Below are 23,553 nucleotides of genomic sequence, written 5' to 3' on the forward strand. Positions count from 1 at the left end.
CTGATGAGAAAGCTCAGTAATTCCCACTTGATTAAGAAACTCAGAAGTGATAGTGTTGGAATTCTAAACCCACAGTCCAGCTTAAGGGCACAAACTCTCTAGCACTGAACTCTTTCTGCAGTTTATATGTTATTTTTCAAATAAGATACTCCATTTTATTTTATAATTTCTTTCAAAGATTTTTGTTTCAAAATGCATCTGGGCTGGGGATTTAGCTCAGCAGCATAAGCACCTGCCTTGCAAGCACACAGTCATGAGTTCGATCCCCGGTACATTAAAACAAAAAAATTCACATGCAAAAGTAGTCTCTGGTTTTCTTTTAGGAGAAAAGCTGTTGCTTGTTTCAATGTCTATATTATTTTTCCTTAATTAAAAGGAATTTACAAATTTTTCTTCACTATTTTCAAGAATAGTTCAAAATAACACTGGAATGACTCTTCCTCCCTCCTTTCTTCTGTCCCTATTTCCTCCCTTCTATCCATCCATCCAGCCAGCCATCCATCCGTCCTTCCTTCCTTCCTTCCTTCCTTCCTTCCTTCCTTCCTTCCTTCAGTACTAGGAACTGAACTCAGGGCCTTCACACTAAGATTCCCAACACCACCACCCTTTGGTGCGAGAAAGAGAGTCTCACTAAATTGCTAAATTATCCAGGCTGGGTTCAAACTTATGATCCTCCTGTCTTAGCCTCCACACTTCTAGGATTATAGGAGTGTGCCACCATGCCTCGCTGCAATGATTTATTTCTTTAAGGTGTGGTAGAATTTCCTTGAAAACCCTGAAGGGAACAAAGGGTGACTCTTTAACAAATTATCTATTCCATCAATAATAACTCTTTTTTAGATTTCTGAGATCTATGGTCAGCTAGAGTCACATATTTTACATTTCATTTCTTTAAAATTTAAAGTTTTGCTGATGTATAATTTACATGCCATAAACTTACCTGTTTAAAACATACAATTTAATGATTGTTAGTAAATTTACAGCATTGTACAATTATCACAATCATTTTAGAACACTCCCATCACCCTAAAAGAGCTCCATGCCCATCCATAACAGTTCCTGGTATCCCCTCCAATCCTTCTGTTTTATTTTAGTAATATAACCTTATGTATAGTAATATAACCTTGTGTAACTGCACAGATATGTTTATGTGAATTAAAAAGTCGAAGAATCAAATTTTGGATGTACCATATACAACTATATTATATACAAACGTTTACTTTAAGAAGGTAATATTGTACCTAAGCACAAGTGGTATAATTTAGTATCATTATTATTTTTTTATAGCACTGGAGATAAAACCCAGGGAATGCAGAGTCACACCCCCAGCCCTTTTAATTTTTCATCTTGAGTCAGAATCTCACTAAATTACTCAGATTGGTTCTGAACTTGCAAACCTCCTGACTTAGTCTCCCAAGTAGCTGGGGATTAAAAGATTTTTTTTTTTTGTCTTTTTCCTTTTTTTTTTTTTAATTGGAACCGGGTATAGAACTCACGACTGCCCACTTGCAAGGCAGGCCCTTAAGCTGCTGAGCTAAATTGGGGATTAAAAGATATGCCACTGTACCTGGCTCATTCTGCCTTTCTCAAAGCTCTTGAAAACTACCTGGTATTTATGGGGAAATAGTATATCTGTTCTCGTTTTCTTATTTTCAGTGCTAAGACTTTTACAAACAAATATTCCTAACAATCCTGCTAGCAACAAGCAAAAGGAGACAAAAACTAATACATGACCACAGCAACCACTGTCTCTAGGTGTACCAGAAACTGCCATTTTTCTTTACTTCATGTTCAACGAGTTTCATGTTTTATTTTTCCTAACATCTTCATTTTTCCTAATGAAAATGTACAAAATATCTAGCTATTTTTAAAGTGTATAAAGTGTTTTTACCCATGATGTTCAGCAATTTAGTGATTAAAATGCACAGTTAATTAGCAAACTTGTCAATATTTTTAGTTATCAACAAAGATTTTCTAATAAAGAAGCATTTATGTCATTTTATTTCTGATCCTCACTTCAGTTTTCCCCATGGAGCAGGAACATTAAGTAGAAGATTAGAACTAATTTCACAAGAAAATATTTTTACATGTTCAAACATGCATAATCTTAGATCCAAGATTATTAGGCAAAATTTCTTTGAGCAATGAATTCTTCTAATGATAAAGATCAATAGGAAATGGACTTTTAGAGAAGTGGAATGAGTTTGAACTCCAAAGCCATACACATTACAAATTCCAGGTCTACCAGCAATATAGTAGAGGTCCATTCTCTTGCCTCTCTCCCAACCCCCTGCCTAGCAGTCCCCTAGAGAAAAACAAAACGCAACCAAAACCCTTCAGTGGAACCACATTGCCAAGATTTTCTTAACATGATTTTTTTCTTTTTTTTTTTTGGAACTGAAGATCAAATTCATGACCCCGTGCTTGCCAGGCAGGTGCTTGTACCACTTGAGCTAAACCCTCAACCCTCTTAAAGTGAATTTATACTGATTTTTAAAAATTTTTATTTGGAACTAAAATAACTAAATTAAGATTTTCCCTTGTCAACTCAATATCCTTATTGGCCATCTGTTAACTTTCTATCATCTTCTACTCAAAGATATAAAGTAAGCCTCAAAGACATTTAAGTACATATTGCAAGATTGTTTTGATTCAAACAGATGTGTATTTACATGGAATGTTCTATGATGAAGCACTCAAGGGTATATAATTATCATGCTGACAAGTATGAATGCACAATAAAAGTATCCGATTAGTACAAGCTCACATATTCAGTCTGTCCTTACTTTCATCTTAGGGATATATTTAGTTTATACAAGTCATAGTATTTTAAAATATTTTCTCAGGTAAATAAAAGAATTACACTTAGCTCTTCTAGTTTCACATTTTTTTCAATTCTTTTCTGGAAAAAAAAAGGTTAGGAAGTTATCAACTTATCAGTAAGACACATGACTTAAATGAAGATCATCTTTTTGCATAGAAAAAGCATAAAATGAAAAAAACTAATACTGTAAGTCTGTACAGTTATATATTAAACATGTATTTGCATTAGTCACTTTCCCATTGCCGGAACAAAATACTTGACACAAAAGAGGAGAGGTTTATTCTCGCTCATGGTTTCAGTGGGTTCAGTGCATGGTTAGCCAGCGCCAAGGTGAAAATGGTACAATGAAAGGGCATGGTGGGGAAAAGCTGCTCAACCCATGACAGCCCTAAAGCAGAGACAGAAAGAGGAGGATCTGGGACAATACACCCTTCTAGGTGAGCCTCCAGTGACCTGCATCTTCCCAGCAGGCCTCACCTCCCAACCGCACACACCACTGGATTAATTCACTGATAAATGAATATAGCACCTCATCATCCAAACACCTTACACCTAACCTACTATGGACCCCTCCTTCCAAAATAGGTCAAGGTTTAAAGCTCTGAAAGCCTAATTACTAAACCTGGGCAGTGTTGCACATGAAACCCCAACTAATTAGGAGGCTGAGGCTAAAGGATCTCCAGTTCAAAATGGCAAGTGAAACTTCCATCTCAAAACAACACAAAATAAACAAAACAAAACACTTGATTACTGATATAAAGTATGTCTCCAATTTAGTTATCAGAAGTTAAAAGTGATAAAATTTGACATAGAAGTTTACTACAGAACTCACACAAAAAAAGAAGAAAACAGATTTTGAAACAACATTTTTCAGGAACAAAAGAAGAGAAATCAGACTTGGTCTCTTTTATTATTTTGATGACTTCCATTACTCTGCATCCCTGCCCCCTTCACTTTGTTCTTTTATCTATGGAGGTTAAAGACCATCAATGTGTAAGCCAAGACTTAGCTTAAATTTTGGAGAAACATTAATACCCTATTCTCAGCCTAAGACATAAAAATACAGTATCACGTTGTTTTAAATTATCCCCTACTCCAGTTATTCCCTCTAACTCAGTGCCACATACTTAAGTTAAAAAGTTTTCTCCTGCTGGTCCCATCAAATTGGTCAAAATGAAAGTGGAGAAAATAGAGATAAACCAGTAGAATGAAATAAGGAAGAAAAAGGATGTTCTCAGTCACTGTAAATTGATACCATCTTTTTGGAGGATGATTTGACAAAGTGATCAAACATAAAAGGTAGTCTTCTTTCTAGCAATTCATTCACAAAGCAAATCATGTTAAAGCAACTGTACAAGTACACGAGAAGACAACGGAAGTATGTATTTTTTCCAAAATAATGTATAAGACCTAGGTACTCATCACTATGAGCATAATTTAAAAGGCATTCTACTTCTGAGCATGGAATATTATACAGCTATCCTAAAGAAAAGGAATTAGTTACCAGCATGGAAGGACTTTGGAATGCAGCTAAGAATGCAAGATAAAATATTTTCATTCTTCTGATGTAAATGTACATACCACCACAGGTATGTGTTTTTAGACCGCACATAAAGAGGAGGCACAAGGGAAGAATCTAGAATAATACCAACAATCTATGAGGTAGAGAAAATTTTCTATATGTATTATTTTGTGCATTTCTCTACACTATTACAGTAACCATGCATTCTACCCAGCATGCAGCAGCAGAAGATTCAGGCTACTAATATTTTGGTGGCAATGATTAACTCTTAGGTTTCTTTCCATCTGCCTGTTGTACATCATACTCTGGTGATATATGTGCCAAGCCCTAACAAAGTTTCCCAACATGGTTTTGTGAATTAAATGGAAAACTCTGCTACTACCACTGATTATATGGTTTAGCTGAGTAAATCACTCATGAAGATCCTTCAAGATCCAGACGGAGAACCACCAGCAGCTCCTGAGATCTGCGCCATGTTGGAATTTAGGATGGTGGGAAACCAAGCAAGAAGCTTGCCTCCCTGGTAAGTGGCTGTGGTGTGGCAGACTGTGACCCTTCCAGGGGGAGAACCACCAGGATCTCCTGAGATCCACGCCATGTTGGAACTTACTAAGTTGGGAAACCAAACAACCAGCCTGCCTCCCTGCTAAGCAACAGTGAACCTACTGGTGTACGGCCTAGAGTCAAACACCCCACTTCCCCTATCCTCCTTCTCCTGTTCCTGCCCCCCCCTCTCCACCCCGTTAGCAAATGGGAACCAGAAATCTGAGCATCTCCTGGGAGGATGACCATAGCAAATAAGGGGGATTTCCTTCTCTCATCTCTTTGAAGGCAAATATTTTTATTACTGTTTTGCTCTATTCTAATTAATGGTACTGCTCTATTCAATATTCTGTTTTGATAAGTTCTATGATGTTCTGTATTTCATTTTATTTTGATATATGTGATTGAAAGAACAACTATTGTAAAGATACCAAAATATACTGTGATACCTATTACTTTTATCCCGGTAACCTACTGTGAAGTTCTGTACCAATTTCACTGTACAATCTTAGTTGGCTTTATTCTTGTTGTATTTCACTACTTTCAAAATAAAATTAAAAAAAAAACAAAAACCAAGTCCCCTGCCTATGTCCATTTCAGACGTAAGTTTCAGAGGGAGGGTACAAGCAACATGGACCTCGGCATACTCCTAAGCAGCCCCATTCCCTTTGCTCTCCTAATCCTCACTGCTTTTCTACCATAATCTACTATCAGGATTAAATGACCTTTTACCAGACCTCAGACACTATTTCCACAATCTTCCTGACCTTGTTAGCACTAGTAACTGTACCCTGCATCCCACCTTGCCAGACCGATTGTTATAGTAAAAATTCAAATTCAACAATGTCAGGATCTACAACCCAATGATGTTACTTACTTTACTTCTCATATGCCCTTACTCTTTCTTCCCTTCTTCCCATGACTCATCATTACCAATGCTCCTTTCCCTTCTCCCCTGGTCACATCCACCACTGACCCTCACCCTGGGTGAAGCCCCACCCCTCTCTGTGCCTCCTATTGTCAGACAGATCTGTCAGTACCCCAGTCTCCACATTCTCACCCTGACTGACAAATTAGGGTTGGTCCCTGACTCAGGGGCACTACTCTGCCAACTGTCCCATTTTCTTCCTTACATCATCGTTTTTTCTATTTGTTGGATGATTTCAAAGCACCCAAATATGGTGCAACTTCTCTCATTTTAAAACAAAAAAATGGAGAACTCTGTCACCTATCCTTTTTTGTCAGCTATTTCTCTGCTCCCCTTTCAGAAAAAAAAATACTTTTTGCTACTTAAAATTACTATCCTCTTTCTCTCCTCTCTCTTGAACTGTTTTCAGTCATCTGGAGCATTTGCTGGCCACTCTCTCCTTTCTGGAATACTTTCTCTACCTGGTTTGCAGAAGACTTACCTCAGTCCTTCACCTATGTCCCCAGTAACTTCTCAAGTCTTTCAGGGGTTGCTCAGCATCACATCTAAATGTTGGTAGGATCAATCCCTAGACTATTTATCTGCTTGCTTATTCACTTATTTATAGACAGTTGTTAAACTGTCTGGTCTGAACTCCAACTTGTGATTCTCCTGCCTCATCCTCCCCAAATGGCTAGGATTATAATCACACACCATCATTTCAGGCTCACTGTGGTCTTTACTTACGTTCACTCCCTAGGTGGTTTTTATCTCATCTAACACACTAGGCTAGTTTGAGCCACTATGCTAAACACCAGATTCACATATTCAACTGCCTAATGGGAATAATCAGCTGGATATTTAACAAGCAACTTAAACTTAATACACCTACAGAAGAACTCCTCAGAGAACCTCCAGAAACCTGCCCCTCCTAAAGAATGCCTCATCTCAGTAATGATTCTCTACTTCACTCTCATAGTGACAAAGCCCAAAGACTTTGGGGAATCGTTGACTTTTCTCTCATACCAACAGTTAATCCATCAGCAAATCCTATGGGCTGTACATTCAAAATGCAATCCAAATCTGCCACTCTTTACTGCTGCTCTACAGCGCTAGTCCACGTGTGTTATCACCTCCTGCCCAGGTTATTGCAGTGGTTTTGTGCCATATCTCTCCGCTTCCATCTTGTGACTAGTATCCAGTGTAATCCATTTAAAACTCCAAATCAGGTAAAATTTTCCCATTCCACTTAGAATAAAAACCAAATTTCTCCTAACAGCTGACTACACTTCACACGGCCCAACACCTATTCCCTGTCACTAATGCCCTCATTCACACTGCTTCAGCCATAAGGTCTCTCCTACGCCTCCACTTCAGGGGCTCTGACCTGCAGCATTTTGTGCCTAGCCTTCTTCCTTCAGTCACCCACCTGTCTCCTTTCCTCCTCTCCACCTCAGGTCTCTGCTCAGAAAGCGCCTCAGTCATCTCCACACAGTTCCCTGACCATTCATTTTACAGAACCGTTAAACACCTGTCCCTATTCTCTTCCACCATTCATCTACAAAGCACCTGTCACAATATAACAACTTCAGTATAAGTTTCATGAGAGCAGGGCCTTATTCTTTCCCATAATTCAAAAGTCTTAATGACCTATAATCTGATTAGAATATGCTAGATGAGAATCCATATGTTACAGAAAATTATATACTATTTTAACACAGAAAACTTTACCTTTGTATAATATATAACTGGCTCCTCTGAATTTTCTACATTTAATCCCTCTGAATTATCTACATCTGTTGCTAATATAGAATGCTTGACAACCCTATTTTCTTAACCACTATACAAATACATTTTCAGTAAACCTATCCTATCCAAACCACACATTTGTTATTTTGATTCTTCACCATTTAATTCTGTACACAGAGTAAAATCTACATCATGCTCTGCTATCCATAAGAAAGCTAAAGCAACCTAGATTCATTTTGTAGATTCAATTTCTAATCTAAAACGGATCAATCTATTTTAATGGCTCATCTTAAAAACCCTAAGGCAAATATTATAGATAGTTATGATTAGGAAAAAGATTTTCTACCTTTGCTTTTTTTCCTTCTTTCTTGGTGTTAATTCTGACAAATGTTAAACACAACAGCTTCTGAACATGTTAAATTCTCAAACTGACCACTAAAAGGAGGCAAACCCAAAAATCACACATCTATTCTAGAACAGGTACTGAAAAAAAGCTGGATGAATGATTGCAGTTCACTGGTCTCAACAGGTTGCTGCAGCATGGAGGGAAGATTACAAAATAATAAAACAGGAAATCTGGGTCTAAATCTGATTACAAGACTAGAAAACAGAAGTGACATCCAGCTTTGCTACTGCACAGGATAACAACGATTGTTTCCTCATCTGTAAATTGGGAATGAAAACATACTTTACTCACAGTCATCGTGTGGCTGAGAATATAATGCAGATATAAAATATTATCAAGTATCTATAACTGATCCAGGAACATTAAAATTCTTTTCTCTTTTAAAGAAAAAAAATTTCAAAACAAGATGAGGGTAACAATACACTGCGCATTGTTATCTGTACATTAGTTACTCAGCATACAAGATTATCAGCCTCTATAATTGTATAAACAACATTAGCACAAACCATTCTGTTCAATGAGCTGACAAATCACTATAACTGTCTTAACTACTGTATATATATATACATATATTATGCATGTGTGTATATATATATATATATATATGTACTTTTTTTTTTTTTTTTTGCTTTTCTGTTCTTTTCTCCACTCCCCCATCCCAGTTTTTCTTCCCTTTTGAAGGTTCTTCCCATTTTACAATATCTATTATACATTTTGAGGTTTATTTTTTTGGTGCTAGAGATTGAACTCATGACCTCATGCTTGCCAGGTAAAGTGCTTGTGCTGTTGAGCTGTATCCCCAACCTACATTTTGGATTTTAAAAGTGTATTTACACTTTCAGCTCCTCACACAGGGAGATAATATGACCTTCACACATGTGAGTCTGATTTATTTCACTTACGAGTATGATCTCTAGTTGTATCCATTTACCTCCTAAAGCCTCAAGTTTAGCCTTCTTTATGGCTCAGTGGTACTCCACTGTATAAAAAGACCACATCTTTTTATCGATTCCTCAGTTGATGGATGTTTGGGTTGTTTTCCAAGATCGAGTTACCACAAATTGTGCTGCTATAAACGCGAGTGCACATATATCAATGTGGTACGATGTTTTTAACTCTTCTGGGAGGATACCCAGAAAGGCAACAGCTGGGTCAAATGGGACCTGCAATCCTAGTGTAAGGAATCACCACACTGACTTCTACACACTACACCAGGTTACACTTCTACCAACAGTGGAGAAGGGTTCCTTTCAGCCCACAGCCCCTTCAGCATTTGTTATTAGTTGATTTCTTGACAATAGCCATTTTTTTCCAGGGTGAGATGGAATCTCAGTGTTGTTTTAATTTGCATCTCTTAAATGACCAGTGGTGCTGAACATTCTTTCATATATTTATTGGTTTGTATTTTTTCATCTGAGAATTGTGTGTTCATTTCAGTTGCCCATTTTTGGATTAGATCTTTAAATTTGGAAGGTCTGATATTTTTTTTTTAAGTTCTTTATATGTTCTTGATAGTAATCCTTTGTCTGAGGAACAGCTGTCAAACATTTTTTCCCAATCGTGGGTTGTCTCTTCACTCTGTTGGTGGTTTCTTTCGCTGTGCAAAAGCTTTTTAATGAGATTTCAATTGTTGATTCTTTGTGATAATTCCTGTGTTTTATTCATAAACTCTTTGCTTACACCAATGCCTTCAAAAAATTCTACCTATTCAATCTTCCAACACATTTAATGTTTCTGTTTTAATATTTAGATCTTTGGTCCATTTCTAATTTAGTTTAGTGCATGGTAAAATATATGGTTCCAATTTTAATCTTTGGCATGTGCAGAGCCAGATTTTCCAGCATTATTTATTAAAGAGGCTATCTTTCTTCTAACTCGTGTATCTGGCACCTTTGTCAAAGGTAACTAAGTACATCTGGAGTTGTTTCTGTATCTTCTAATCTGTTCCAATGATCTTCAAGTGTATTTTAAAATGATTTTAAATAGCTGAAGTCATTTGAAAATTTCTAGACAATTCTTAGAAGATTTATTCACTAGGCAAACCAAAAGAACTTGGAATTATAAAAAGAGGTTTTAAACCATCTCTCCCTTACTAGAGTATGCAGTGATGTCTATATAAATTGTTTATGTTATTATCCTATAAACTCTTATGGGAATTATAGCCAAAATTACTTTTGCTTTCTACTCTGAGACCTTATCCATTCCCTTGATAAGACCTGGTATATTAAGATCTCTGATGCTCTTATCTGGCTCTGGATCTGTCTTTCCCACAGGTCTCCCTGTGGTCCATCACCAGGCCAGGCTGAGATGGGCTCCCACAGATGCAGATAACAAGACAGTCCAAAGAATGCAGAGAGAACACAAACCTCACCACAACACTTCTGGACAGTGGGATTTGGGACAGGGAAGAGGCGTCTTCTCTAAATCTTACTTCTGCTTCAAGTTACACAACAAGAAACATAAACACTTCAATTAAGTTAACCTCACAAAAATGTCCTAACCACAACTAAAGACTCAGACAATATAAAAAAAAATAAGGAATGATTCTCAGTCCCCTGAAAAACTAGTTAGGTTAACTGATATGCTTTTTATAATATTGTGACAAATTTAATGAATTTATTGCCAAGGTGGAAAATTATCTTCTGACCAGAAAGCATGCTTCTTACCAGACCAGATTAGATGAGATGTAGCACATTCCTTTTTTCTTTTGCCTTGGCTTCAAGTTATTTATCAATTGCAATAATTTTTATGGTAAAATGTACATTTTTATTTTATTTTTCTCTTTGAATAAAATGACTTTGAAAAAACCAACAGTAATAATTATATTATTAAAATACTATATTTGATTTTTGGAAGTAAAATCACCCCCTTTTTTTCTACAGGCCTTGTAACTCTACATTTTTCATTGTATGCTTGGTGTCCTCCTCCGCCAAGCACTGGACCTGGAAAAGTAAAGACTATCATTTCTCTTTCTTCATCATCATCTCCACCATCATGTTATTAGCAACCACAGCCAGGTGTAGTGACACATGCCTGTAACCCCACCATTCTGGGAGGCTGAAGCAGGAGGACTAAAAGCTTGAGTTCTAGCTGAGAAACTTAGCAAGACATTCTAGAAACGAAAATATTTTTTAAAAAGGGCCAAGGACGGAGCTCAGTGCAAAGGTCCTGGATTCAATTCCCAGCACCACAAAAAAAGTAACCAACACTTGCTCAACACTAAGGTTACAGACTTTGTTTAAATTCACCCATTTTGAGGAATTTAGCTGGGGCCAGAGATTTAGCTCAGTGGCACAAGGGGCTGCCTGGCAAAGTCGTGAGTTTAAGTTCTAATACCAAAAAAATAATAATAATAAATAAATACATTCACCACTTTTCAAAACCTGAATGTGGGGTACATGCAAATGTTGTCCTTCAGCTTTCAAGGTCCCTCCTCTTCCTCGCTCTTCTTCTTTTTTTTTCTTTTCCTTTTTCCAGTGATAAAGATCAAATCTAGGGCTTTGAGCTACATCCCAAGCCCTTTCTAAAATCTTGAGATAGGGTCTCTCTAAACTGCTCATCTGTCCATGCTCAGCTTGAATTTGTAACCCTCCTGCCTCAGCCTCCCTGAGTCTGCTTCTCTTAATAAATAGGATATTAATTATAAATTTAAAAACCTCCTGAGTTTCTTCCTGCATCTACCTCTCTACCTGTGATTCATGCTTCTCAATGAATCTTGTTCTACATGTAGCATAATCCCTTGTACACAACAAAGACCTAAGAAGTATCTGCTGGCTGAGGAAGACAAAGAACTGATTACACCCGGTAGAAATTACAGCAAGAGAAGAAAGGGAGAAAGCGGGAGAATGCAGTCAGCTAATTAATGGGCTTATTTTCTTTTCACAGGATTGTGCTAGTCCTTAACCATGCAGATGCTAAGGACCTGGGGTGCAGCCTCCTGTCATTAAGATCAGAGATTGTCCAGGTTGGTTTGCTCTTGATTAGGGAAAAATTACATGGGAGCAATTAGAGAAGGTCCCTTCAACATGCCAGGGCAGAGAAGTGTGTGCCATCCCAGGGTCACTACTCACTGGGGAAACCCTGCTCCTTCCAGGCCCCAACCCCTACCCACCTCCACCTTCAGTCAGAAACCTGATCCTACTCTTCCAGACAACAGGTGGCGCCTCAGGCCTCAGTTCCTTCCCGTTCCTTCAGAAGCTGACTGGTGCTGGAAACCCAAGGAGATGAGTGGGTGAAGCAGAAGAAACCATCTGGGAGAAGGTGATCCTGGCCCCTTCTTGGCCAAGTTGCTCCCCCACTGGCATCCCCCTGAAGCCCAAGGCAAGAAAGCAAGAACTTCTGCTCCTGAGCACAGAAACACATGGGCCCTGCTGGTTGTGGCCCTATGCAGCTCCTGCTGGGGTTCCTAGGTGAGGCCTGGGGTGAGGAAAAGTTAGGAAAAGAGGCTCCAAGTGATAGAGGTCACATAAGAGAAGTGTGTGAGCCCTCGGCAGCAAGATCCCTTCATGAGTACTTCCCACCTCTTGCTTTCCTCTCCCTAGGTGTGGATGTGGAAAAACCAAGGAATCTCTTAAGAGTTAAGGAAAGCGCTCAGCCAGGTGGACCAAGGGAGAGGAATTGTGCCAAGGGGGAAGGGCACACCAGCATGGCCAATGAGCATGCAGAGTGGGGACAACAGGGCTCCGGGGAGGGTCCCCATGCCTTTCTTCCCATGGGTGGCAGTCTGTAGTGGCCTGAGACTCCTCTGGCATCACCATAGGCTGTGAGGCCAAGATAGGGCTGTGGCCCTGGCAGGTCTGTATTCCCCTCCACCAGCTTCACACCTGCTTGGATATCCTCATCTCTCAGAAATGGGTGCTAACAAGATGAGCTGCTTCCTATGCTGGCTTTGTTGCAATGATAGCTGGCAGGGAACCTGAGTGACTGGAGTTCTGGGCTGGGGTGGAGGAGAGGCTGATCTTGCACCGCCCATACAATCTTTCCTGCCTTAATGAGTGGATCTACATTTTCCTACTCTAGCTCTCTGTCCAATGCAGCTACTCTCTCAGACTTCAGGCTTTTTCACCCTTGACAACCACTGGGATGAAATGAATGCCTTAAAAGAAGTTTGTGGGGCTAGCGATGTAGTTCAGTGGTATAGCAGCTGCCTAGCATGTTTAAGTCCCTAGGTTCAATGCCAATAACTGGAAAAAGAAAAAGAAAACCAAAAAAAAAAAAAAAAAAAAAAAAAAACCACCTTTGTGTTCCTCCAAATCTAAGCCTCTACCAGGAGATATTCCCTAGGGAAAGCACCTTCTCCAGTATATCTATATCCTCAAACAAATTGGCATATACCCTCGGGCCCTCGGCATTATTTCCTGTGGTTTAAATATCATGTATCTGCCAAGAGCACACACACACTTAAGTCTCTACCCCTAAACCCTAGACCTGGAGCATTTCCATTTGGATGTCTCAAAACCATTTCAAAGGTAATATGGTCAAAAGAAAAGTAAAAAATTTTCTCATCTCATTCAACAACAAAACCAGTTACTCAAGCCACAAACACAAACAAAAACATTTTTAAAAGGTAGGGTTTCACTAAACTGTGTAGCATGAGCTTAAACTTGCAATTCTCCTGCCTCAGATTCCCAGACAGCTGGTACTATGGATATGTATGACCACAGCTGGCAAATATTCTTACTTTCCTGAACTTTCCATATTCAATGTTTATACCAGTACTGTCTGTTTCACTTTCAAAATGACTTGACCATAACATAGCTTCCCCTGAACTACTGCAACAGTATAATATATTTTGCTACTTTTGAACATACTTAGTGATTTTTTTTTAAATCCTTAGAGGTGAGATAATGTCATTTCCTCCTTTAAATCCTTGAGTAACAGCTCAGGTATCTAGAATAAAATCTAGATGCTTCAGTGTGGTCTCCAAGCCATGAATCACCAGGTAAATGCTTACTTTTCCAACCTCATTCCAGTTTACTCCAGTTTTTTTTTTTCAAATCCTAGAAACTACCCACCTCTTTTTCACTCTCGCAGCCTTTACATACTCTATTCTTCCACCTTTAATGCTTTTCCTTATTGCTCTTTTCATGCCTCACTCCTATACTTTGGGACGCAGCTGAAAAGCTGCCTCTTCAACAAGACTTTCCTTGACCACCTAATCCAGTAACTTTTTGCTCTTCTTTTATTCTCCATTTTAAAATCTATTTTTTCCTTTTCACATTTATCATAGTGTTGAACTTTAAGCTGTATTTGTTTACTTGTCATTCTCCCCCACCCCCGCACCTTACCCCCCCCAGTCTTAACACTATAGCCCTGCATAGGTCAGATGATGTCTACCTTAATCTTGTCTATAGTCTCAGGAGAAGCTTAATACTTGCTGAAGGAACACATGGTTAGGATGAACTACTGTGGGCTCTACTGTGATACTCCACAGCAGAGATGCATGAAACTCACAGGGCTTGTTCGGATTTTCTTCTTTTCAGGTCTAAGGATACCAGGAAATACAATGTATTGGTAGAGTCACTTCACATCTTTGGTTGCCTGGACTCCAAAATGACTATAATATTGTGTCCCAGATTATCCCCACCCCGACTTTCACGGAAACACGGCCAATGCCATTGCTATGGCAGAGCTGGTCTACTCAGTGTCCTTCACAACACAGCCCCCTCTGCTGTCTGCCTTGGCCACAGTTATCTCAGGACTCAACTAGAAAGGGATCTGCTTCTAAACTCTCTCATATGTCTATTCAGGCCAGCTGGCTTCCACAGAGTAACTGATCCAAGACACTGTGGGAGACAGCACCCAGAATGCAACCCAGCCTTTCTATACCAAAACATCTCATTACTTCCTGTTGTAGTCTATTTTTTAGTAGTGAGTCCACAAGGTGTGACTCTCATGAGTTAGAGATCACTGAGGAGCATCCTGAAGGCTGCTTCGGCCAGGAAGAGAGTAAGGGAGAGGTCTAGAGGGCTAGGAAGCAAACTAGCACTGCCTGAGTTTAGAAGGCATAAATTAAACCAGGGCATGCAGCAGTTTAAACAGAGGCATGTTGGAGAGAATTTCACCAAGTCCCATTAACTCCACCAATGAAAAGCAATTCATGAGCTGTGCTACAGGTGGCATTAGGGGAGGTGTCTGTTAAAGATGTATCCAGTTCCATTTGTTTTGTTTTGTCTTAGTTTGTTCTGTTTTTCCCTCTAATACAGAAAGAATAGGTATACATGTAAAGACTCATGCATGCATCGAACTTCTAAAAAGTTTATGAGAATCGATAATATAATGCACAATGAAATGAACAGTTACTTTGAAGAAAAAGAGGCACTAAAGTACTGATTCCAGCGCTGATTCCGTAGCGTCACAATGTGAAATCTAGCAATACTATTATTCTTTGCTCAAAGTAATTTTAGCCTGTTTTGTTTTGTTTAATTTCAACATACATGAAGGTGTGGACAGCTATTTTGGAGAGAATGAGAGACTTTATGGCAGTCGTTGCTGATTGTCTGGTCTTGAAGACCTAAAATGCCTTCTTCATCCTGCTCTGATCAGTTTTATACTTTTTGTTTTGTATGAATTCATTGTATATGAAGATATGGACAACTATTTGGAAAAAAACAAGAGACAATATGATACACAGTGAAGATCTCCAGTTGTCTTGCTTTGAAGTCTGTGTCTCTTACATTGTTATCTTATGATGTTTGTTTTTTAATTTTACCTTCTTTAAAAATTAAAAAAAATATATATATATATATAAAAGATGTATCCAATTTGCAGTGTTCTATGGCCAGACAGTAGTCTAAGAACATGTTTCATATAATAAATAAACAGCTGCCTTACTATCCCTCATTTAAGTCTCCAGTGAAGAGCACGGGATCTAATACTGGCCAGGACTGAGTCTGATTATGGTTTTCATAAAATGCTGATTAAAATAATAACAGAATGACCTACATTATTTGACAAATCAGAGTAAAAAAAAAAAATAAGTGAAAGGAATCTGGCAAAACAACAGAATGAAGGGCTAGAGATATAGCTTAGTGGCATAAGCATCTGCCTGGCAAGCTCAAGGTCTTGAGTTTGATTCCCAGTACCAAAAAAATGCAAAAACAAAAAAGAACAGCAGAATGAATAACAGCAAGAAACTCCTTGCTCCAATTTCATTAACCAGTAGCTAAGACCATATACTTGAGCCATGCCTGAGCAAATCAGCAAGACCCTGTCTCAAAATTTGATAAAAATGTTTTAAAAGGTGGGGATGTAGCTCATGGGTTCAACCTACAGGGCGTGCACACACACATGTGCACGCACACACACGATCACTGTTTGAAAATGATAATTTTCATTAATTACCACAAAATAAGGCAATTATATGATCTTAAATAAATTAAATTTGGCCCACTAAAAGGCTTTCTAAATATATGAAATAGTAAGAACTTTGAAAAAATTAAATTTCAAATGTAAAAATTATATAAACTAGAAGCAAGATTCAAAGAATGATTACAATCTGTTCTTAAAGGGACACTGTTCAAGCTGATAAAACCATATGTTTTTTGGGGTTTTTTTAGATGACAATCCTACAAAATTGAAACCAAGGCATACTTGTGGAAAATGTTTCATCCAAAAAAAAAAAAAAAGAAAAAAAAGATAAATTCACTAGACAAGTGGGATGCTAAATAAGTAAAAAAGATAAAAGAATGTGAAAACAGTTGATGGGTCCAGATATTAGAGCAAAAAAATACAATAAAGAGAGAAAAGGAGGTTACAGAATCATAAAAAGTTGAAAGGGACTTTCCAAAGACCTGGAACTACTACTCCATGCTCAAGGCATAAGTCTACGTTTTAACAGATCCAACAGATACTGCTATACTTCTTAATACAGCAGCACTGGAAAGCTAACTGTTCATTGTCCAAAATAGGAGAATGGGAAGTACAGGTATGTTTACTACCCAGCTCTGTCTTGCCACCTCCCCTGCAGAATTATCTAAAATTAAGTTAAGCAAAGTATATACATAATGGATGAAACAGAATGAGACAGTTATCTCTAAGAAAAAAAAACAAAAAAGATCACAGTAAACACATATGTTACAAGAACAAACTAAACTTAAAGGTGGAAATAATCATAAGGCATCACACTAGGAATGACATCATAATTACAGCTTATATCTACTCACTATAGTATCGCATGTCTAATAAAAAACAGTATTAAGCATCTGGGTGATCAGCATGCAATCTAAGAATGGAAAATTCAGGTAACTATGTTTTCATCAGAACCTATCCTACCAAGGGACAGAGGTCCTAAGTATAATGACTAAATTTAGCATTTACTTAGAAAAACACATTCTGTTCTAGAGAAGGGCTCTTTTTGCTCAATTTTTGTAAATAAGAGCCAACAGTACAGTACTTCATCCCAGTAAGTGAAAACCTCTCATGGAGATTAGTCACTTCCACTTATTCAAATGTTAAGCCTCTTCAAACCATCACCTACTTATTAATTTTGCTTCTCTGCTAGTACATCATCAAGCAGGGAGTGCCTTGGATAGGAAAAATGAGAACTCCAATAATGGAAATGAACAGCATTCAGTGCAAACAGACATTCTGGTTTATACACAAGTTTCTCAAAATGCAGTGAGGTAGTCAGTTTTTTGAATGTAATCTATTCTAGGTGCACTGACAACTCTCTAATGCCAGAAACTAAAAAGGTAACTGCCCAGAGCCAAAGTGAGACAAACTGGGCCAAAGCATGTCACCTGTGAAAGGCCTGCTAAGTGGATTCTGAGTGATGTGATATCTTTATCTCCTCCCTTAACTAAGGTAGGAAATTATGACTCCTCTGTGTCAGGTACTTTAAATATTGTCTTCCTTAGTCTTAATAGCTCAGGAAGTTGTTATTTTATCCCACATTTAGAAATAAAAAAAACAACAACAAATCTGTATCTCATGGGAGTTAAGTACCTTCTTCACACAGCTCTTCAATTTTACAGATTTATCCAGGACTGCCTGTCTCCAAAAATGTGGTTCTTTCTACTTATTTCAAATTATTTTTATTCTTTGCTAGAAGTTCTTCCTTACCTTATGCCAAATAACAACTGCCCTTTGGTGCTAGTTATTTCCATTGTTATGGCTTCCTAGGTCTCCACTTGGAGATATTTGAGTGCACAGAGTTTTAACTCTCTTGAACAGGTAAGAACAGCCTGAGAAAAAGAGACCAATGTCTTATCCATCCTTCCTGACCTTCTGCAAACAGACAGTTTCCAGTCTTGTTTTCTGAATTAACATGAGAGCTACAGACTGTATAGAAAGCCAGCTGTAAAACCTCAAGGAATGGAGCTAGGGACTTAGCTCAGTGGCCCAAGTGCTTGCCTGGGAAGCAAGGGTTGTGAGTTCAATCCCCAGTACCAAAAACAAAAAACAAACAAACAAACAAACAAAAAAAACCACCACAAGGAAGAATTCCAGTAGAATGAGAAGTAAAAAACAAACAAAAACCAAAAATTCCAACAAAACAAAGGAAGGAAGTATTTTTTTATTTTAGTGATCAAAAAAATAAGACCAATGCCTGCAAAGGTGCCTAATGGAAATTAGGACTTGGGACAAGCAGGATGGAACTCAGGGCAGGATCTGCCTGGTGCTGGGAAAACCCACAGACTGGTTAATAAGACAAACAGCCAGGGACAAGAAAAGTCTATTCAGGGGTTGGGCCTGCCATAAAAGATGATGCATATGTGAACTATAGTTTACAATTTACTAGTCATGAAACTAAAGCCTAACTGTAAGCAGACTGTACCTTTCTTGTAGTAGGAAACACTGGTGTCTATTGCTGCAAAGAACCAATAAAGGCAAAAGATAAGGCCTGCTACACATGTGCTAGAGAAATCAATTATTCTTTAGGAGATGAATTTATAGGAGACTTACTTATTTTCTAATATAACCTATTGATCTGATGGAATGAGTTACAAATGAGCCCTTTTGGTTTGCCAGAAATACAGATACAGTAAAAAGAAGAAATACTTGTGAATCTACTGTTGTTCCTTTTTTATCTTCAGGATACTCAAGAGAAAACTGAATTTCTACAGTGATACGCTCTCTCTGCAGCAGCATTTCTCAACTTCCAGGTGCTTGGGGACACCAGGCAATATCTGGAGACATGTTACAACCTAAAGTAAAAGGTACAATCCATCTAGTAGGCAGAGGTGAGAGATGCTGCTGAATATTCATAATGACAGGATAGCCATCCCATTAAAAAAAAAACAAAACAAAAAAACCCATCTGGCTCAAAATGTCAAAAGCCCATGGTTGGAAAACCCTGGTCGATCAATATCAGTATCATCAATATCAATCCTAACCACCACCAAGATAATCTGTTTACCCAGGATTAAACTGCTGCATTATCAGCTCAATAATAATAAAAACAGCAATTATTATTTCATGTTCCAACAGGTCAAACCCAAGCTGTTAAGTATAGTTTTACAGTATTGTTTAATTCTTACAAAAATCCTCTGCAATATTATTATACCCATTTTGCAAAGATCGAGAGGTAGTAACTTGTGCATGGTCTCACAGCAACTAATAAGGCTCTAAACACCAATGCCACATTGCCTCATCCCAAACTAACAGTTATGCATAGTTGAGGCATTTAAAGTTAACATTAGCCAGGTAAGGGGTGATGCAAGCCTGTAATTCCAGCACTCAGGAGGCTGGACACATGAGACCTTGACTTCTTCCCCCTACAAAAAATTAATCAACTATCTTTAATGATAATATAAAATAATGAGCTGGACACAGAATCTGAGACTTGGAGACAGCATGATAAGAGAGGCACAAAGCAATGAGCTGTTTTCAAGTATCTCGTTGGCATTTCCATATTTTGTAACAACCAAACAAGCAGTAAAAGGGCACATTCAACAAGTTTCTTAATTGCTAAGCCGAACTAAGAAAAGTATTTCTAGAGGGGTAATAAGGTAACAGATAACGTGTGGTGATAAGCTACACACAGTTCACTTTTACCTTTACAAAGAATCCTTTGAAGTGGTAGTACGTGCCTATAATGCCAGCATCTGTGAAGTTGAGGCAGCAAGACCACAAGTTTAAGCCCAGCCTGGCAAGACCCTGTCTCAAAAAATTAAAAAGGGCTGGGGGTGTTACAGGCAACTGAGTTATATAAAATTGTAACATAGGCAGTCAGACAGGGGTAGGCCCTCAAAGGAGCTAGCACAAAAGAACAGATAATTTGCAGATATGAGGGAGACAGATACCTTCAGCTGTGGGTCAAAACTCAAGACAAAAGATAAATCAAATGCATCCACATACTTCCTAAGGACAAACATCAGGGATTGATATTCTAAGCAGGTCTCTATCTATCACTCAGAGGAAGCCAAGAGTCACTAACACAATCCCCTCACCAGACAAAACTTGTCTATATGTATGCCTGCTTGCTATGTGACAATTTGACTCCGATTTAATCAATTTTACCTGAGCAATTAATCTGATTGGTAGGCAATAGTTCTGTCCTACCTCGTGCCCACCTTCCAAGTTCCCATTTTTTCTCCACATTGGAGTTTTTCTCTATAAAATCCCCAGAAAAGACAAGGTCCTTCGGCGACCCACTAGAGACTCCCTCTCTCAGACAGAAGCTTTCTTTCTCTCACTAAATATATTCTGCTCTTAACCTCCGTTGTTCCTAAAGTTTATTCTTTGATTTTAGAGAACACGAACTCATACTGGACATCTAATACGTTGGGAGTTTCTTTCCCCTGTATCATTCTCACTGCAAAGGCCTTGGGCTCAGTACCCAGTTACTCCCCCGCCCAAGAATCCTTTGAAACCATCAATTGATTTCAATGTTTTAATGGTAAAGTAGGAAAAAAGGGCCTTAGCTGAAAGATGACTTGCTTAAGGTCATGCTGTGTGTCCAACCAACAGAAATAAAATAGGATTGGGGGTAACAGGGATTTAACTCAGCAATTTGAATGCTTGTCAGGTAAGTGTGAGGTCATCAGTTCAATCTCCAGTATCAAAAATAAAAATTCCTTGCATAATTCAGGAAGATTGTCACACCTACAAAGATTAAAATCATCCCATCTAACACTCAGGCTACTATCAAATTTATCTGTATCAAAAGGTCTTTTTAAAGTTTTCCTGTTAAAATTAAGATACAAACAAGGGCCACATACTTAGGCCTCTTTAAGTGTCTTGTAACCTAGAATAGTTCCTTTCCTTTTTACCTTCATAGGGTAGGCTTATTACAAAAAATAGGTCAGTTGCTTTGTAAAATGTTCACTTTGTTGATTTAACCACTTATACTTTTATTATAATTTAACTTACTCTTTTATCCTCTGTATTTCCTGTAAGTAAAAATAGCTTTAAAGATTCAGGTTTCACTTTTTTTTTTAACAATACTTCATAGTCAATACTAAGGGCTCCATACTATGTGACATCAAGTGGTACATATCTGCTTTGTTCCACTTCTAGTGATGCTGTTATAGGCAACTGACTTAGATAGAAAGATCAGGCATGCAGGGCTGGGCCATAAAGGAGTCAATGCAGAAGACCAGATACCTTGCAACTGTGGGCCAGACCTCAAGATAAAAGATAAATCAAAGGCACCCACATACTTCCTAAGGACAAACATCAGGGACTGATATTTTAAATAGGTCTGTATCACGCCAAGAAGCCAGGAGTCACCATCCCAACCCCCTACCGGCAAAGTTGTTGCTCTCCTTGCCTGCTTACTATATGACTTTCTTCCCCATTTGTCTCCCATTTAATCAGTTTTACCTGAGCAATTAACCTTATTGGTTGACCATTCTCTCTCTCTCTTTCTCTCTCTCTCTCTCTCTGACAGAAGCTTTCTTTTTCTCCAAAAAAAGAAACTCTGCTCTTAACCTTTGTTATTCCTAAAATTCATTCTTTGATTTTAGAGAACATGAACTCATACCAGATATCTAGTAGTTTGGGAGCTTCGTTCCTCTATGTTATTGCTAAGACTGATCAGAAAGGGTTCAAATACTAACATTTAAGTCCTCCATCAATCTTTCACCTAAAGTTTTGAACTATTGATAGTTATACCATAAGTAACTGAAGGTAGTAATTTTCTGATTCTACTTATCCAACCACATTTCTTAGCTAGAATTATTTCCTCACCAATTAAGCCTAATTTTGTTACTGAGAGCCACAGTCTGCGCAAGAAAAGTAGGACTATTAATTATATCCTTTTAACCTTGCAGTATTCAGAATAAAGAGCTAGTACCCTAATTACATCCAGTAGAGATCATTTCCAACAAAATTTAACAGACATCAAAACAAGAATATATTTTTATAGAACATTTAAACAAAACAGAAAACAAGACATAGTATGAGAAATAACAACTACTGCATAAAGTAGTCAGTACTTCAGATCTGTCCAATGATACAAAAGTCCAAAACTTGGAACAATCATAAGACACAAGAATATCTCTAGTGAGGGCCGGGGGTTTAGCTCAGTGGCATAAGTGCGAGGCCTGAGTTGAGTGCCTGGCAAGTGCCAGGTCATGAGTTTGATTCCCAATACCAAAAAAAAAAAAATCTGGTCAAACTTTGTTGCTATGATAAGTCTAAAGAAAGACAGATCTCTGGGTTCAAACTCCAGTGCTAAAAAAAGAAACAAAGGAAGGAAGAGAGGGAAGGAGGCAGAGAGAAAAAAAGAAAGTCTTCTTAAGTAGGTCTTCCTACTAAACAACTGATCCATGTAGATCAGTTTGTGATCTCTATGAAATAAATAATGAGCCAGTTTTATTCCAAACATGGGTTGGAGGAAAATCTCACATTTTGATATTCTTGTGTTATTATTACTGTTAGTGGTGGTGGTTTTATTTTTGTTTTTGTGAGCAGTAAGAACTGAACCCAGGGTCTTCATAGTAGGCTATATCCCCACACTTTTTAAATCTTGACACAAAGTCTCACTAAATCACTTAGTACAGGTACAAACCTGTTGTCCTCTTGCCTCAGTTTTCCAGTGTGCTAACATCAAAACATAAGCTACCACACCTAGCAAGGTCTTTCTTTTAAAACTATACATGAAAGGTTTCTGCTCTAGTATAAATTATTGAATATTATGGTGGTAGTCTTAACATGGTGGAAGGCCAAAGTAAAAAAAGACAGCTTTATTTCCCTGATGACCACTTCCTCCCCCACCCCATATGAAGAAAACTCCAAATCAGTTCCTAACGTGTCAAGGGCTGCTCCAAACTCCACCTCCGGCCAAAGGAACCCAGCCCTACAAGTTGTGCACTCCTCTCCACATCCTCAATAAAGATCTCTTTTTCTTTTTCTGTATTTCTATTGCACTAGAAAATCTAATATACTTACAGAAGTTAAAGTTGCCTGTGAGTATCATAAATTAGTGGACAATCACACAGGTATAGTTATCATATGAGTAAAAAAAATTTTTTTCCTAGCTATTAGGGAAATGTAGATCAGAACTACACTGAGATTCCATCTCACCCCAGTCAAAATGGCTATTATCAGGAATACAACAAGTAACAAGTGCTGGCAAAAATAGGAGGAGGAGAGAGGCTTTTATACTGACAGTGGGAATGTAAATTTATATACCTATATAAATAAGTATGAAGATT

General features: G+C 38.1%; 1 protein-coding gene across 2 annotated transcripts in view; it reads right to left on the bottom strand.

Moving 5' to 3' along the window:
• The window catches only part of Sh3d19 (SH3 domain containing 19), a 189,257-nt gene that overhangs the window by 115,492 nt on the left and 50,212 nt on the right, over nt 1-23,553 (bottom strand). The gene's annotated exons all lie outside the window — the stretch shown is intronic.

The sequence above is a fragment of the Cavia porcellus genome, unplaced genomic scaffold (assembly GCF_034190915.1).
Source record: "Cavia porcellus strain 051 isolate PalLab524CR breed Dunkin Hartley unplaced genomic scaffold, mCavPor4.1 scaffold_14, whole genome shotgun sequence".
In the NCBI taxonomy this organism is placed as follows: Eukaryota; Metazoa; Chordata; class Mammalia; order Rodentia; family Caviidae; genus Cavia; species Cavia porcellus.